The sequence below is a fragment of the Phalacrocorax aristotelis genome, chromosome 3 (assembly GCF_949628215.1).
Source record: "Phalacrocorax aristotelis chromosome 3, bGulAri2.1, whole genome shotgun sequence".
NCBI classification, from domain to species: domain Eukaryota; kingdom Metazoa; phylum Chordata; class Aves; order Suliformes; family Phalacrocoracidae; genus Phalacrocorax; species Phalacrocorax aristotelis.
In genome coordinates this window covers 122,412,568-122,426,797 of record NC_134278.1, presented here as the reverse complement: position 1 = coordinate 122,426,797, position 14,230 = coordinate 122,412,568, and the positions used below count along the sequence as shown (strand labels likewise).

The 14,230-nt window shown below is 43.0% G+C and overlaps 1 protein-coding gene and 1 long non-coding RNA gene across 3 annotated transcripts in view; one reads left to right on the top strand and one right to left on the bottom strand.

Moving 5' to 3' along the window:
• The window catches only part of GREM2 (gremlin 2, DAN family BMP antagonist), a 40,614-nt gene extending 34,507 nt beyond the window's left edge, over positions 1 to 6,107 (bottom strand). Inside the window, exon 1 of the mRNA XM_075089411.1 lies at positions 5,657 to 6,107. The gene's annotated coding sequence lies outside the window, so the exon portion shown is untranslated. The remainder of the gene's footprint in view (positions 1 to 5,656) is intronic.
• LOC142055439 (uncharacterized) lies at positions 5,233 to 13,096 on the top strand. 2 transcript variants are annotated; one of them, XR_012659929.1, is made up of 4 exons: positions 5,235 to 5,353; positions 10,236 to 10,427; positions 11,033 to 11,394; positions 12,042 to 13,096. It is a non-coding gene; the product is annotated as an uncharacterized LOC142055439 (long non-coding RNA). The 2 variants fall into 2 exon arrangements; XR_012659928.1 differs by having other exon boundaries at positions 5,233 to 5,353; positions 11,033 to 13,096.
• The last annotated feature ends 1,134 nt before the right edge of the window (positions 13,097 to 14,230 follow it).

Here is a 14,230-nt window from a genome sequence, read left to right as displayed (position 1 = left end):
TCAGCCAGAGAACAAATTAAATCGAAATATGACCGATAGCCATCTCTCTATTAGGAGACTTTACTGGATGTATCCATTAAGTCATGCAACATGTTCACATATTCCCTGTCTACTTTGCCTGTCAACCTCCTCTTGTTCCTTGCAAAGGACAATGAGCTCCAAATTATGTTGACGGAACAGGAACTGACAAACGATAGATGGTTCATAACAAAAAACTTGCCTAGAGCAAGGATGTCCGACATCTGAGAGCTGGGATGTTTTCATTTTGGATAGAAGCTCAGACCCACTATTTACACCCCTGTCCCAAGCTCTCCCACATATTTTTAAATGACAACTTTCCAGATGTTATCTGTATGGAGACTGGCCAGATTTATGGGCAGGATCCTGCTTAACTCTAAGCCAAACTAGTGTTTTGGCCTCGCTGGAAATGAGATTAGGTCTGAGATTTGCACCAGGAAAAAACCTGCCGTTGCATGCCAGAAATGGTCATGTAGAATTTTTACAGTGCTGTTTATTTTTTTTTTAGCACTACTGTAGAATATCAGGCTATTTAGCATTATCATAATAGCACTTAAGCAGAGCAATAGGATAGACTAGACATGGCTGGAATCCACAACAAAACTGCACACAAATGAAAAAGGGCAGCTAGTTCACTTGTAGCGCCAGCTCAATACAGTTTTCCAACTCTAACAAGTGTTTGTACAAGACAAGGTCAACAACACGTTCTGCGTGAGCTGAACAAATGCTGCTTCCAAGTTTTAAGAGAAGTTAAAAATTCAGGAAATTTTTAAGATTTATTGCTGTTAAATCCACAGTCTGATGTTGTGTTTGTGCATTGCCCATCACACTCAATAAAAACTGATTCCAAAGTGAAATTTGGAGGGTAAATAATATATTTTCCTTTCCCAGTGTACTTTACTTCTCCTACTTCCTTAACACGAAATAGGCAGAAATGAAATCTTTATGAGACTTTTTGTATTTCAATGTATCACAGTTTTCATTTCCTCTTAGTTTCATTACAAATTATGGTTTCTTAAAAATATTCATTTCCTAAACAATAATGACTTTAAAAGTGTCTGGAATGAGAGATAAATTTAGCTTTTTCTTTTTACAAAGAAGCTTGTAGAAGAGACAGTAGCATGCATATTTCTATATACAACATATGTTTACAGTATAACTAATTCTATATGGCAGTGTAGCATCTACGAAAGATTGACCTTAGTAAATCCCCCTTAGTTTTATGACTAATCTAAAAAATGCCGCTATAACTCTTACAGATATTATGTAGACAGCAACAACAGGAAAAAAAAATTCAGAATCTCATAGATAAGCATGGTTATGCCGAGATTAAAATAAGGCATGTGAAAAGTAGATGCTGTAAGATGACTTTTTGACAAAGACAGGTTACAACAGAAGTTGCCACGATTGTATCACACCGGATATTGAAAGACAGATTGCCCTCTGTTTTAACGTCCCGGAGCAAGACAGATTCTTATGGTCTGTTTCACTTTCTGAAACAGGCTTCAAGAATCTTCTTTAACAAATGATAACAGCTTAATGCACTGGGAACAAGAAATACCATGGTTTCCAGTGACATATCCATAATCTACAGAACTCATGTTAAAATTTATACTGTCCCACAGAACAGCCGTGCATTGGAATAAGGTTTGGAGTAGACAGCTTCTAGCAGTAGAAGTACAGTCATCTGAGAAGGAAAAGCTCTCTTGTTTTGCAGTCCCTATTGTTCCAAGTAGCACAACATTCTCTGTTATCTAAAAGCAGTCCTGGAGCAGTCACAGGGATCCAGAACATCCTGATCTTTGTATCATTCGTGCTATACACATGCAACCCTGTGATTTCCATCATGATCCCCTGAAAATGTGTGTAAAACTGAAGAGGTGGTAAGAAACCCAATTTTTGCAGCAATGATGACTATCTTCTGTTACTAAGTAAGAAGGATCTGACGCCTAATTGCTCCAGCAATCTATTCCCTAGTTAGAAATGCTTTCATACAAAAGATAACCATTTATAATTAACAGAATAATTTTTCTATTTAAAATAATTTTCCCCAAAGCAGCAAACTGAAGAAAAGCATGAAACTGCAAAAAGCCAGCCAAATCACCAGAGAACCGAAAAGTTTTCTGCTTTACAGTGAAAAGCAGTAGTTTAACATTTTCTTAATCAGAAGCTTTAAGTTTTAAGTGGATGTTTCTAAACGTCTCCCTGGGCATCACACATTCCCACCTGCCTGCGGCAGCTGGACTCCAGCACCAGAGCTTGTTTCCCATCATGTGCTGGGACCCAGAACTGCCACCACAAGCGGCACCTTCTTCCTCCAAAGCTATACTTCTGGTGTGTTATGGGAAATGTAGTCAACCAAGACGCTGCACCCACGAAACACAGTGCAGCATTTCTAAATGACAGTTCTTAAGTTTCAAGCCAACATTTCTCACCACTCTCAAGTGCAACGAGAAATGTGAACGCAGCCTTGTGAACCTTTATACACGGAAGAGCTACAGCCAGTGACAGGCAAACAAACACGAAGAAGCACCAGTCGTCCCTTCCTAAACGCAACTGCTGTGTTCACATTCACCAGAGAAGCAGAAGGCTGCGTTATCCATAGTTCCCACTCAAAAAAGAGTCCGCTATCACATGCCAGACTGAAAAAAAAAACAAAAAAACTTAACCATCTTGCCTTTTAGCACTGAAGAGAGCTCAGTGTGTGTATAAACAAGTAGGGCAGCCACAGCTCGTTGCAGGGTTGTTCTCTCCCGCTGGGCCAGAAGGAGCTCTTGCTAACACATGTGTAGGCAATGGTGCAAGAAGCAGGGACTAGCCCACACCCCTGGGAACAACGGTTAGCACTGGCTGCAAACTGCACAGTGCATCAGCACTAATCTGCTGCAAATGGACCAGGTCTGTGTTAGCAGGTAGCACAGCCCAACAGGAACAGACATACAGAGCGCTATGGTTAAGGGCTGAAGACTTTCTATCAACACTTACATGCATTTTACAGGGTTTTACTTCAGACTAGCTCTGGTCTGGTCCCATGGACTGATTTCCAGCAATGACTCAAGCACAACTTCTCATTTCGTTTCATCCTAAAGGAATCCAGCTGGCCCACCATGAGGTATATGGAGATGGACAATAAGTGGGAACAACTGGAAGACTGGCATCAAAAGTAGACTCCTGACACGAACCACAACACTAATATAAATGCACAACCACACCCACGAGCATCTGTGAGAGTGAAGTGAAAGACCTCTTCATGCTGCTCTTGACGAGACTTCGGATGTCGGTAAATCTGCACAGTGACTCAAACTGCTCAATGCTTGCTCAGTGACTTGAACTGCTCATTCAAATAATTCTAACTCAAGCATCAGAAACTGGCAAATTCCGATTTACTGATTCAAAATTGGAATATACCAGTTTCTGTTGCTTGAGCTAGAATTATTTCAATGTGAATTTAGTAGTAGTGTGTGTAGAGCTATGCGATTGAGCAGCTGGAATTTACCAGTTACCAAATTTATCAGGCAAAACCACAGCAGTACTGAACTATTTATTACAGAAGAGGATGATCTGGTTCTACTTGATTCGCACTTTCATAAGCATTGACAAATGGTGACTGAAACCAAGCATTTTCCAAAGGACAAGATTTATCGATATAGTTCAGTTGGCAATTTAGATGATGCTAATTTTTACCCTCACCTGATACTGTGGAAAGAAACATAAACCTCCTGAGTTTTATTCTTCAACTTTTCATACCTTTGTTCTATTCCACATTGAAAGTCATGTTTCACGACAGCACAGTCTATTTGAAAGACAAATAAAAAGTAAATAGGTCAGCTAAACCAACCAGCTCCAAACCTAGGGTTAATGGCATTTATTTTGCTGGCACCCTTTTAGAGGTCTTACTGATACTTTTCACTGGCACATTTTCACTTACTTATCATGCTGCAATGGAAGGCTGAGCCAACCTCGCTGTTACCAGACGTACCTCCTCCCGGCGCACAAGAGCTCCACATGAACAGAGGGCTCCAAGAGATGCGAGAAAGAAATTCTAACTGCTAGCTTTCTCACTCATCTTACAACAGAGATTTAGCAAATCGGTCCGCTCTCTTCAGCTTCACAGTAATCACCCACAAATGTTTAACTTGGGACTTCACTGCACGTCTTGGATGATGGCAGTTCATGAGGACCGTGCAGCAGAAGTGAGAGAGGTCTCTTGCTCAGAGCCTGAATACTGAGACAGAACCCTCAAGTCCCAGCCCTCAGTAGTAAGCAGATTGCTATGCCTTGATTCTATTCAATTAGTTTCTTGGAGCATTTCTTTAAAATCTTAGGCTACTATTATTTTTCCTTAACTTTTGGAAAGAGATGAGGAAAGGCCAGCCTGAGAACTAAGCACCACATTTAGCAAGCAAAGCATCTGTGTTAAAATACAGCAGGCATTCTAAGCAAATATTTCACACAGCGTGTACTTCTTGGATTTCAAGCAACAAACTAATCCCCGAAGGGAACACAGTATCTGTATTGTATTGGCACTGGTGGGAAGACAAGACTCTGACGTGATGTTGATTTCTCCCTGGTTTTGCAAGATCTAGCCTTGAAGCGGCCTGATAACCAGCTTGCTAATTAGGGGCTCTGCGTAGGCATCGCTTGGTCTTGCACCTGCTGCTTCCCGATTCTCGGGAGGACTGTGAGAGTCTGAGGCCAGGGCTCTTCCTTAGGGAATCTCTGCCACAGTCATTTGTCAGGCTGGGGTTCACTTGGCTCTACTCATTAGGCTTTCATTCAGTTTATTTCTCCTCTTTCGGAGAAAAAAAAAGACGTTTAAGTTGTTATGAGCTGTTAATTTTGTCCTCAAAAATCCACCAAAACTTATATAACCACCTTCACAATAGCGTGCTAAAAATAAGGGTTTTTCATCCAAATGCCACTGCAATTTTTTGTAAGACCTGTGGCTCCAATTCTGCAAGACCTGTGAAAGTGCAAATACTCCTTAGCTTTAGCAGAAAGTCAAGCAGGAGCTCCTTGTGAGACAGACATGGGTTTGTATTATTGTAATCCGCCTTTGCAAGGGGAAAAAACCCGCTGTAGGTATACATGTATATATATTTCCAACTCATGACTTAATGCTATTCGCTCTTGGAGCTGATCCCTCATGGGGTTTCATAATCACAAACCATCATTAACCCAAAGCAAAGAAAGAAAGGTACAAAGGGCCACAGGTTTCAAGCGCGAGATTAATTTTTTTTTTCTGTTTTGTTTCTTTTTTTTTTTTTTTTACTTGCGAGGCAGCGTGGAGACGTGATGCACGGCGCGTCAGACCCACGGGGCTTTGGCCCCTCAGGTAACTTCCGAGCGCGAAGCACCGGGACCCGGGCGCTGCCGGGAGCCGGCTCTGCGTGACTTGAGTTCGGTGCGCGGGACCGCGGCGCGGGGCGCGCTGCTCCCGCGGGGGCGGCCGGCGGGGGTCCCCGCGCGGGGACGGGCAGGGCGGGCGCCCGCGACGGCCGCGGGGCGATAAGGGCAAGGGGGCGGGGGGGAGGAGGAGGAGGAGGAGGAGGAGAAGGAGGAGGAGGAGGAGGAAGGGAGCAAGCCGCCCGGCCGCGGGAGAAGCGGTGCCGGCTGAGGGCCGCCGGCCGCCCCATACCTGCAGGGAGGCGGGGAAGGGTCTGCGGCGCGCTCCGTCCTGCCGGCTATAGGTCCCGCGGGGTGCTGCGGCGGGGTGGCGGTCGCCGGCCGCTCCTGCTGCCGCTGCTGCTGGTGGCGGTGGTGCGAAGCCCTGGCCGGTCGCAGATGCCCATAGGCGCTGGGTGGCGAGGAGCGGTGCGGGGAGAGAGAGCGGGGCGGGCGGCCGGGTCCCGGCGGCGGGGCGGAGGGGAGCTCGGCACTGCCTCGGCGCAGCCGGGGCCCGGGGAGAGGATCAAGCCCCAGCTTTCGATTGGCTCCGGTGGCCAAACAGCCCACGCCAGCCTGCCCGGCCTCCCGCCCGCCTCCCCTCCGCCGCCCCACACGCTCCGCTCGCCGGCGGCTCCGCTCCTCCCTGCCAGCCTCCAGCCCCGCAGCCCGGGGGGCAGACCTAACCCCCTTGCTTTTTCCAGCCCCCCCGTTTCCCCTAACGCGACGTCCCACCCCGAGCCTTTTGTTTGTGCGGGGACATTCTCACCCTGGATCTGACAAAACCCTCCCCTGCCCTTCGCATCTTCCTCCCGTGGCTGACGGACCTGCGACTTTAAGCGTTCGTGACGTTTTGTGTCACGCTCAATATTCGGACACGTTTGTTCTCGGAACGTTTTAAAAAATATCCCTAGCTGGTAAAATTAAAAGCATGCAGCGGCCTGATCACCTGAGGGCTAAATCTGAGGTAGGACAAAGCACTCTTTGCCTGAGTTTAGTTTGCTTTTCTTACAGTGTTTGGGTTCCTAGCCCTGCCTTGCCTAACAACACGTCAAATCATGGCATGCACAGAAAATAAAATCGGGATGCTAAGCCTCTTCTTCCTGAATCTAGGGTCATTCAATCACAGCGGCTGTGATCGACGTTCCTTGATGCATCTTTGATGTTGGTATCCTTTTCGCTCAGAATGACTTAAGTGGCCTGTGGACTAGGGCTCTCTCCCTCCTGCAGATGTGCCGTAGTCTTAAGTCAAATCTCAGACCTGTCTTCTGGGCGAAATGGCAATCCTTTGGGTTTCAGTATGACCCTCTGTTTAAACAAGAATACAGTTGAACCAGATAAATAGGCCCTTTGGGTTTTCTCAGCACAGGAAGATGTTGTAATATTTCCAGTAAACATGTTGGCAAAATTGCTTATTAGAATTAGGGAGAGCAAAACGATCAGTTAGAACAGATGCATTCTTAATTAATGCAGTGACCTGCATTTAACTGATGCTGCTGAATTAAGTAGCGTCTATGCCTGTTGGTACATCAGGTGCCATTAAAAGTCGATATTTATCCAAATTTGGCAGACTGTAGCATTTGAAACAGAGAATGGAGTTGCAGATATACCTTTGCATGATAGCAGCATGTACATTTTTAAATTGTAACCTCCATAGCATTTTTAATTTAGTCTGTATTTAATTAATTTTTTCCCCACAAAACTGTATGCTATTTCTCATTCTCTAGAAAGCATGCATACTTTTGTCTCTTAGGGGCATACAGAACTAGTTAAAAGAATGGGCTTGTTTATTTTTTTTTGTTGTTGTTCAGGCAAAAGTCAGAAAAATAAAAATAGAAATATTGAGAAATATATAAAACCAGACATATTTAGAAATATCCATACTTGGAGAATAATCTGTCCCTCATTTTAAAAGCTTTATTAGCAAAAACATCCCTCAGTGAATTCAGTGGAGCTACACCTCTGGAACACAAGAGTAACTAAAAAAATCCTCTTTCTTTTTCATTAGATATTTTTCCTTCACATATTGCCCATTTATTTTTCCCTGGGAGAAGTGAAATTGCTCATTTAGAGATCAAGCTACATTTCTAGCCATGGCGCAACGGGCACAGCAGCCACTGCATCTCCGTCACCCCGCCGCCACCTCTACAGCAGGCATATTTCTTCCCGCACACTCCTGATCCAAACGACTGGCCCATGTCTTTCAGGATTTTCCAAGTCAGAAGGTGATGTCCTCCCTCACCCTGACTTTTTCCTAGGAAGAATGCTTGCCCTTGAACCATATTCCGTTTCCAAGCCCTTTTTTCAGCCTCTCATTTTCCTCCCTTGCCAGAGGAAAAGCTGTGCCAGAGGAAGAGTACGGCCCTCCAGCTGAGCAGTTCTGGAAGCAAACACCATGGCAGGCTGTTCCCTTAGGCCTCCTTCTAGCAACTAGTATTCAACCATACTATCCTATTATCTCTACACAAATTTTATCTCCTTCTTTGTGTTATTTTGGGGAAAAGCTCTGAACTTGCTACAGGCCTTTTCCTGTCATAAATTTTTTGTGCCCCCTCCTTATAACCGAAGAGCTTTCTGTGGTACAGATGACTTGGGACTTTGTAAGACTTTGTACTTCCAGAGTTGCTACTCCCCATTAGCCATTCTCAACATTGCATTTGTTTCTTTCTATGTTAGTTTGGATTCCTTCACAGCACTGATTAGGCTTCCCTCTAGTTTTGTTCAATTTAATAGCTTTTAACCTGTCCATTTTATTTATGTCTGCTTAAGTGCTTATTTACTCTTTTCCCTTATAATTATAATGACCTTCCACAGGTTACTATAATCCTAGAAGGCATGTGGGGAATTTAAAGATTTAAAAGTCGTTTGACTTCATAAATAATTTTTATTTTCTCATTACACGCCTTAATTCTAAAACAGGAATGTTACATTTTCTATTTGATCAATGTTTGTTTTTCACACATATTCCTTCCACATATCTAGTAGTATGGTTAACCGAGACATTTTGGATTCAAAATAACTTTTTTTTTTTGTTCAGATTTGTAAAACTAAAACAGCTATATGCTGCAGATAGCAGTTACCTAGCACTGTCAGTATAAAGCACATTCACATTGATATTACTGCATCAGTGTGAGTGCCTGACCTCTATTGTATGCTGTACTTAAACTAACAGACTAATCTTTTAACGTCCCCTGGCAATTACAAAGCTGCTAATTCAGCAAGCTGTTGAAGCATATACTTACTTTTAAGCTACAGATTTCACGACTACATTCTACTTCTGATGTGGCCACACTTCAGGAATGACTGTAATCCATGTCTTTTGTCTCACGCTGAGACGAAACACAAACAACTGGTGCCCATCTCCTTCACGGCAAGGACCATATCTTTGTCACCACCACTACAGAAACTCTGTTCTGCTTTGCAGCCCTGAACACAGAGCTTTCTTGATCTGTGAACACTTCTGGCAGGAGTGCCTGGAGAGCACAAAGGGCTGTAGCACAGCCCCAGAGCCAAAGGAGGCCTGGGAGATGGTATGGTCCATCACAGACCCCAGCTTCATTCCTGTCCTAAGACATGATCCACAGAGTTTCATAAGATGGAAAGAAGCAACCTGAGACATCTGGTGATTCCATTGTACAAATTTCCCCTGCTTGTAAATTGACATATCTACACTGAATGAACAAACTGACCATTTGTGTCAGGTTAGGCACATATCCTGCTCTCTCAGGCCCTGACAAAGCAGCCAAGCTCTGTAGCCAGGAGCTAGGCTCAATGCTCTCCTAGAAGATCAGCATCCTGAGAAGCCTGGCTGTCTGAGGGCTGGCATATGTTTCTGATTCAGGCACTGGGGGCAAGCCTACAAACTGCTTTCACTGCCTTGCATCCCCTTTGGTTCTGCGCAGTTCCTGCCTCTTGGCAGACCTGCCTTATCTCATTCTAGTCCTAACTCATCTTTATCCAAGACTTTTAGTAAAAGCTCTTTGATTTCCTGACCTTGCTCTTGATTTGCTCTTTGGTTTGGGGTAGCCTTGATTTCTCTATTTTCCTCAGTGTACTTTCCATCTGGAGCCTTGGGCTGGTCTGTCCTTGCTGACTGGCTCCTAGTCTTGAGTTTCCTCAGTCTCAGTGACTGGACCCACTCCAGTTACAGTCACTTTGCGCAAGTATTCCACTTAATGACTCCCGTTTAAAGCCACCTTGCTGAATGGGAATTATAAAACGTGATATCCCACTGCTGACGCACAGCATTTGGCACATAGCTTATCCGCATGATAATTCAGCCGCCTGTGGAATAGGTCGTAGGGGCAATATTGGGTCGTGGCTTAGGAGAAGCTGCAAGAACGCAGGAGAATGTCGCGTCCCCTTAAGATTAATCACACTTATCAAGATCTTCAACAGCTTGTACTGTTTTCATAGACAGTTAGGCACCTAAATGCCTTTGGACATAGTGCGCCTGTTTTTTAATTTCTAACATTGTGGATTCAAGCCAGAAAAGCACTCTAAGCAGCGGTAATTTGCCTCCTGTTTTTTCAGTACTTTGTCTCTGCTAGGAGAAACAACTCTAAAATAAGTCCCTACCTGAGACAGGATGACATCCCATCCCAGGACATGAGTAAATACTTCATCCAACCCTCAATAATGAGCTTCATTGACATGGATAAAAATATTCCTATCAGAAATGCCATCTTTGTATTTCACAGTGGACATGAATGGAACTTTCTCAGTCTTGTCTGATTCTGACTTTAAACATAAATTACTCTGTGTCCTCCTTAGAAGGAAAAGAAAGTGCTATCACCTTTCTCTACCTTTATCTTCTTTCACTTCATTCCCAGTAAAATTCTATGTGAGCCAAGCTCTATCCGGATGCCCTGAGCCCATCTGTATGCTCCAGGAACTTGGTCTTTAGGTTTTTGAAAGTTGCTTCTCCTTTGTGTGTTTTCTTGGAGGAAACGATCATTCCTCCCACATCTACCTTTGAAAACTCTCCAGGAGCCTCACAAATTCAGTTTACCAGATTAAAAAAGGTGAGTCCACACAGGGCCTGAAATAAATTCATCCTTGACTGGATTTTTTTCCAGCCTGGGGATGATTCCTACTTAGGCTAGTGAAGGCTTAATGGTACATACCGCCATACTGGTCTTGAGGAGATTGTGGTATGGAAAGGGGTAACTAGTGAGGATCAGAAAAAAGCAGGTGGAAGGAGGGTGTGAAATGTTAATGCTGTCATTCCCCTTTAAGACAGAATGGGTCTGTAGATATTCACTGGTTCTTTCTCAGAACATGGTAGCCTGAAACATGCTTCTCAACATTATTTTGAAAGCTGTGGTTTGTTAAGTCATAAGCCCTTCACAAAATGCTTGCATTCTCAAGAATAATTTGAGGAACCTGAGCCAACCAGAACGCTTTGAAAATTGCTCATCTCGAGTGAAAGCAGTGATCTCCTATGCCAAAGCATTACACATGTCCAGGCCTATATTTTCTGTTTCAGACACTCTATGTCATAGACCTGCATTTTTGCTTGCAACTACTTTCAATGACAATTAAAAGAATAAACTTACGTTAGTCTAACTGAGGTCTGTCATATTAACGTTAGACACTCCTTTTTTACCCTGTTTTGATGATGCGCTAGTGGTTTTAGAGCAGATGCTCCTGCCTAAATCCAAGATGTCTTGAATGAATGAGGAGACCCAATAACCTCCACTCCATCTCTTGTGTTCTCTGGTTGCATTGAGAGACTACCTAGCTGAAGAAGAGAGATGAGCATCAGGGAGCAGAAGTCCTTTTGGGATGAGTTCTCTTCCTTCTTCACTGTGATGAGGGCCTGTGGGGACATCTGGATCTCTAGGGAACATCACTAAATAGGACCAGATAACCTCAAAATATTAGACCCAGACCAGCTCTGTCATCTATGATTCACTTGCTGTATAACGACTAATAAAGGCAATATGTGTGGAACCAGGAAGACAGCCAATATAGCTTCTTCCAAGAACTGTGAGTAATTAACTGGGTCCCTGGTTAATTTCTTTCATGAAAATGTGTTGACTGAGATTCTTACAAGTGGTGCTTTTTGTGTGACGTCTCGCTCTACTCCCAAACAGCACAAGTTCATGCAATTGGAAAGGAAGAAAAAGTAAAATACAAAGTTTCAAAATCCCGGGGGTATTTTTTTCTCCATCTGCTTCAGCTAACATTTCCTTGCTCCTCCTTAGTTCCTAATCTCCTGGTGGTTTTCCTCTCAAAACCTGGTCTATAACCCAGCCATAGATACTGTATCCTTGTATAACGTGCTCCAGCTTCTTGCTTTAGTTCGAGGTGTTTCAAATCTCTGGTGTCAAAACTTTCCTAAGATGAAAGAAGACTAATTAGTTGCATCATGTCCCAAAGGAGCAAAAAACTCACCCAAAGCACCATGTTGTCCTTCTTTGTGGACCTCACATCACAGCAGCTATGAAGAAGAGGGAAAAACAACTCTCAGCCTGTGAAATCACCATTATACCTCGTTAGGAAAGCTCCGGCTCTTTCACTCTGTGTACTTCAGGCTTTCCCCTATTACTGCTCTTGAGGCAGCGCATTGCTGTCCGGGGCTGAGGCCATGTCTCCTCTGACCTTAACAAGCATTTTCTTCCTCGCTATGACAGAGCGAGCGGCCTGTGGGAGATGTCTGAGTTGCCCAAAGCAAACGGAGCCCACCCCCACCCCAAGCAGCAGAGGATGCTCCAAGCAAACAAATGAAGTGATGGATGGTTCCCTCTAAAAGAAGGGCAGATTTTAAGTGACAAGAATCCTGCCACGGATATGTTGAGGATGAATACATATGATAACAATTTAATATGTACACCACACAAGCGAAAAGTATATTAGTATCACATGGCATGGTTGAATTAGATATTTTAATTAAACCTAAATTTATCTCACTGATAGTGACTGGCAGTGGATAGTTTGGGAAATACACAAGCGTTTCACTGAAATCATTGGTTTAAACAAAAGGGTAGTAGCCTCTTTCAATACTTCAAACATATTATGAACAGGTCAGCTAAATGTTATACAGAAATAATATTAAGCTGCTACTGAATGAGGTAATGAGGTGACAGAACACAGAATATCCTATGGCATAACATTTGCCACACATGGCTGTCTCTGCAGGTCCTGTGCTTTAGGAAGCCTCATAAACACAACGTCTGGTCTTCACCCCCTTAAGTTATTTTCTTAAGATGCTTTTTTCATAACCCTAGGAAATAAATAGATGTGATCAGGGACCAGGAAAACTGAACAACAACAAAACTTGTATCACTATGAAAACATTCACATCTATTGCATGAAATAGAAAGGGACCAATATTTGGCCAAAACAAGTGGAATCTATGATTTGTTGGGAATCTAGGAATATTTCCACCTTTTTTTCAGTTAAATGTACCAGTTTGAATAGCACCAGCTTGTTTTTATTGCGTAATTTGACTCTGTGGATTGAATTATTTTTGCCAAGTTTTGTCAATCTGCCTGGCCTGTTTTGTACAATTTATGCACAGTTAATACATCATTCATCAACTCCATGCAAATGATGGGGTTTTTTTTCCTTCTCTCTGCTCCTAATGTCACACAATAACGTCTGCCCAGTTCTGACTAAATTATCCAGCTAAACTTTGAGATATATATGTGTATTAAGTAATATAGCATTTTGCTTCTTCACTCCTTCAGTTCCTTCTTTTTCTTGTTATTAGTTGATAACAGATCTTTGTCAGCTGTGGTTGAATTCACTATGAAGAATCCTGTTTTAAATAACAAAAGGATCCCAAATAGTGTGTGTTATGCAATGAAAATGATGTATATATATTGAGAATATTTATAAACAGTGAATTTAAGAAAAAAAGAAATATTTTCTTTTCCACTTCTTGGAGAGGCTAGGAATTTCCTGAATTTGAGCTGGCTATGTCTTTTTCCCCAAAGGTACAAATATAAGGTTCAGGCTGATAAGAGAGCAGAACTATTATATAAGACACGTCTCAAGAGCAAATCTGGCATCTGAACAGCTCTGTCACAAACGCTAGGAGCCAGGCGTGCCACCTTCCCACTCCGGGCCAGGGTTCTAGGGGAGTCTGTGCTCTAGGGGAGCCAGTGCTGCTGCCCCAGCTTCCACGAGGACTGCTCACCTACCTCGCCTGCTGCCTCATGGGAGGCTGAGCTGGGACCTGACTTAATGCATATGTCTGTCCATTCTCAAAAGGCAATTAGCCTTTATGAATATTCAAGCAAACTATTTAGGGAGTTTCTCAGTGATGGACTGGGATTATTGCCAGAGTATTACACATTAACGAGTGGGGTGCGTCAGGTAGCTATACCTAACAACTAGTAAATATACAGTTTATAGATAATGAGATGTCTTATTATTCACATGAATGCATAGTGAAGGCACAAGCCTGAGTGCATCAGTAAATCCATTTTGATATTAATAATAAATAAAATATGCTATATATTTCAATTCATGTTAAATTATGATGGGACAAGAAGGGAATCATCCATACAGACCACCAAGCAGTCAAGGCGGTGCAGGAATATTTATTATTTTACAGGGTCTGCAGGTGTCATAAGTGTTTGACACTGCATTTGGAAAAGCATCGTCCTTTCTTCAAGGGACATATTTGATTACAACCAGGTATTTATAAAGTCACCAGCTCCAAAGTACATAAGGATCTTCAGCAAGTTAAAAATGACAGTACTGCTGTGCATACTTATCTCTCTTTTCATGCCATGCTATATAGGATCTGAATAATCCACTTTTCTATATATGACAGTAAGCCTGGGTAGGAATAAGGAGAAATTTGCATTTTAAA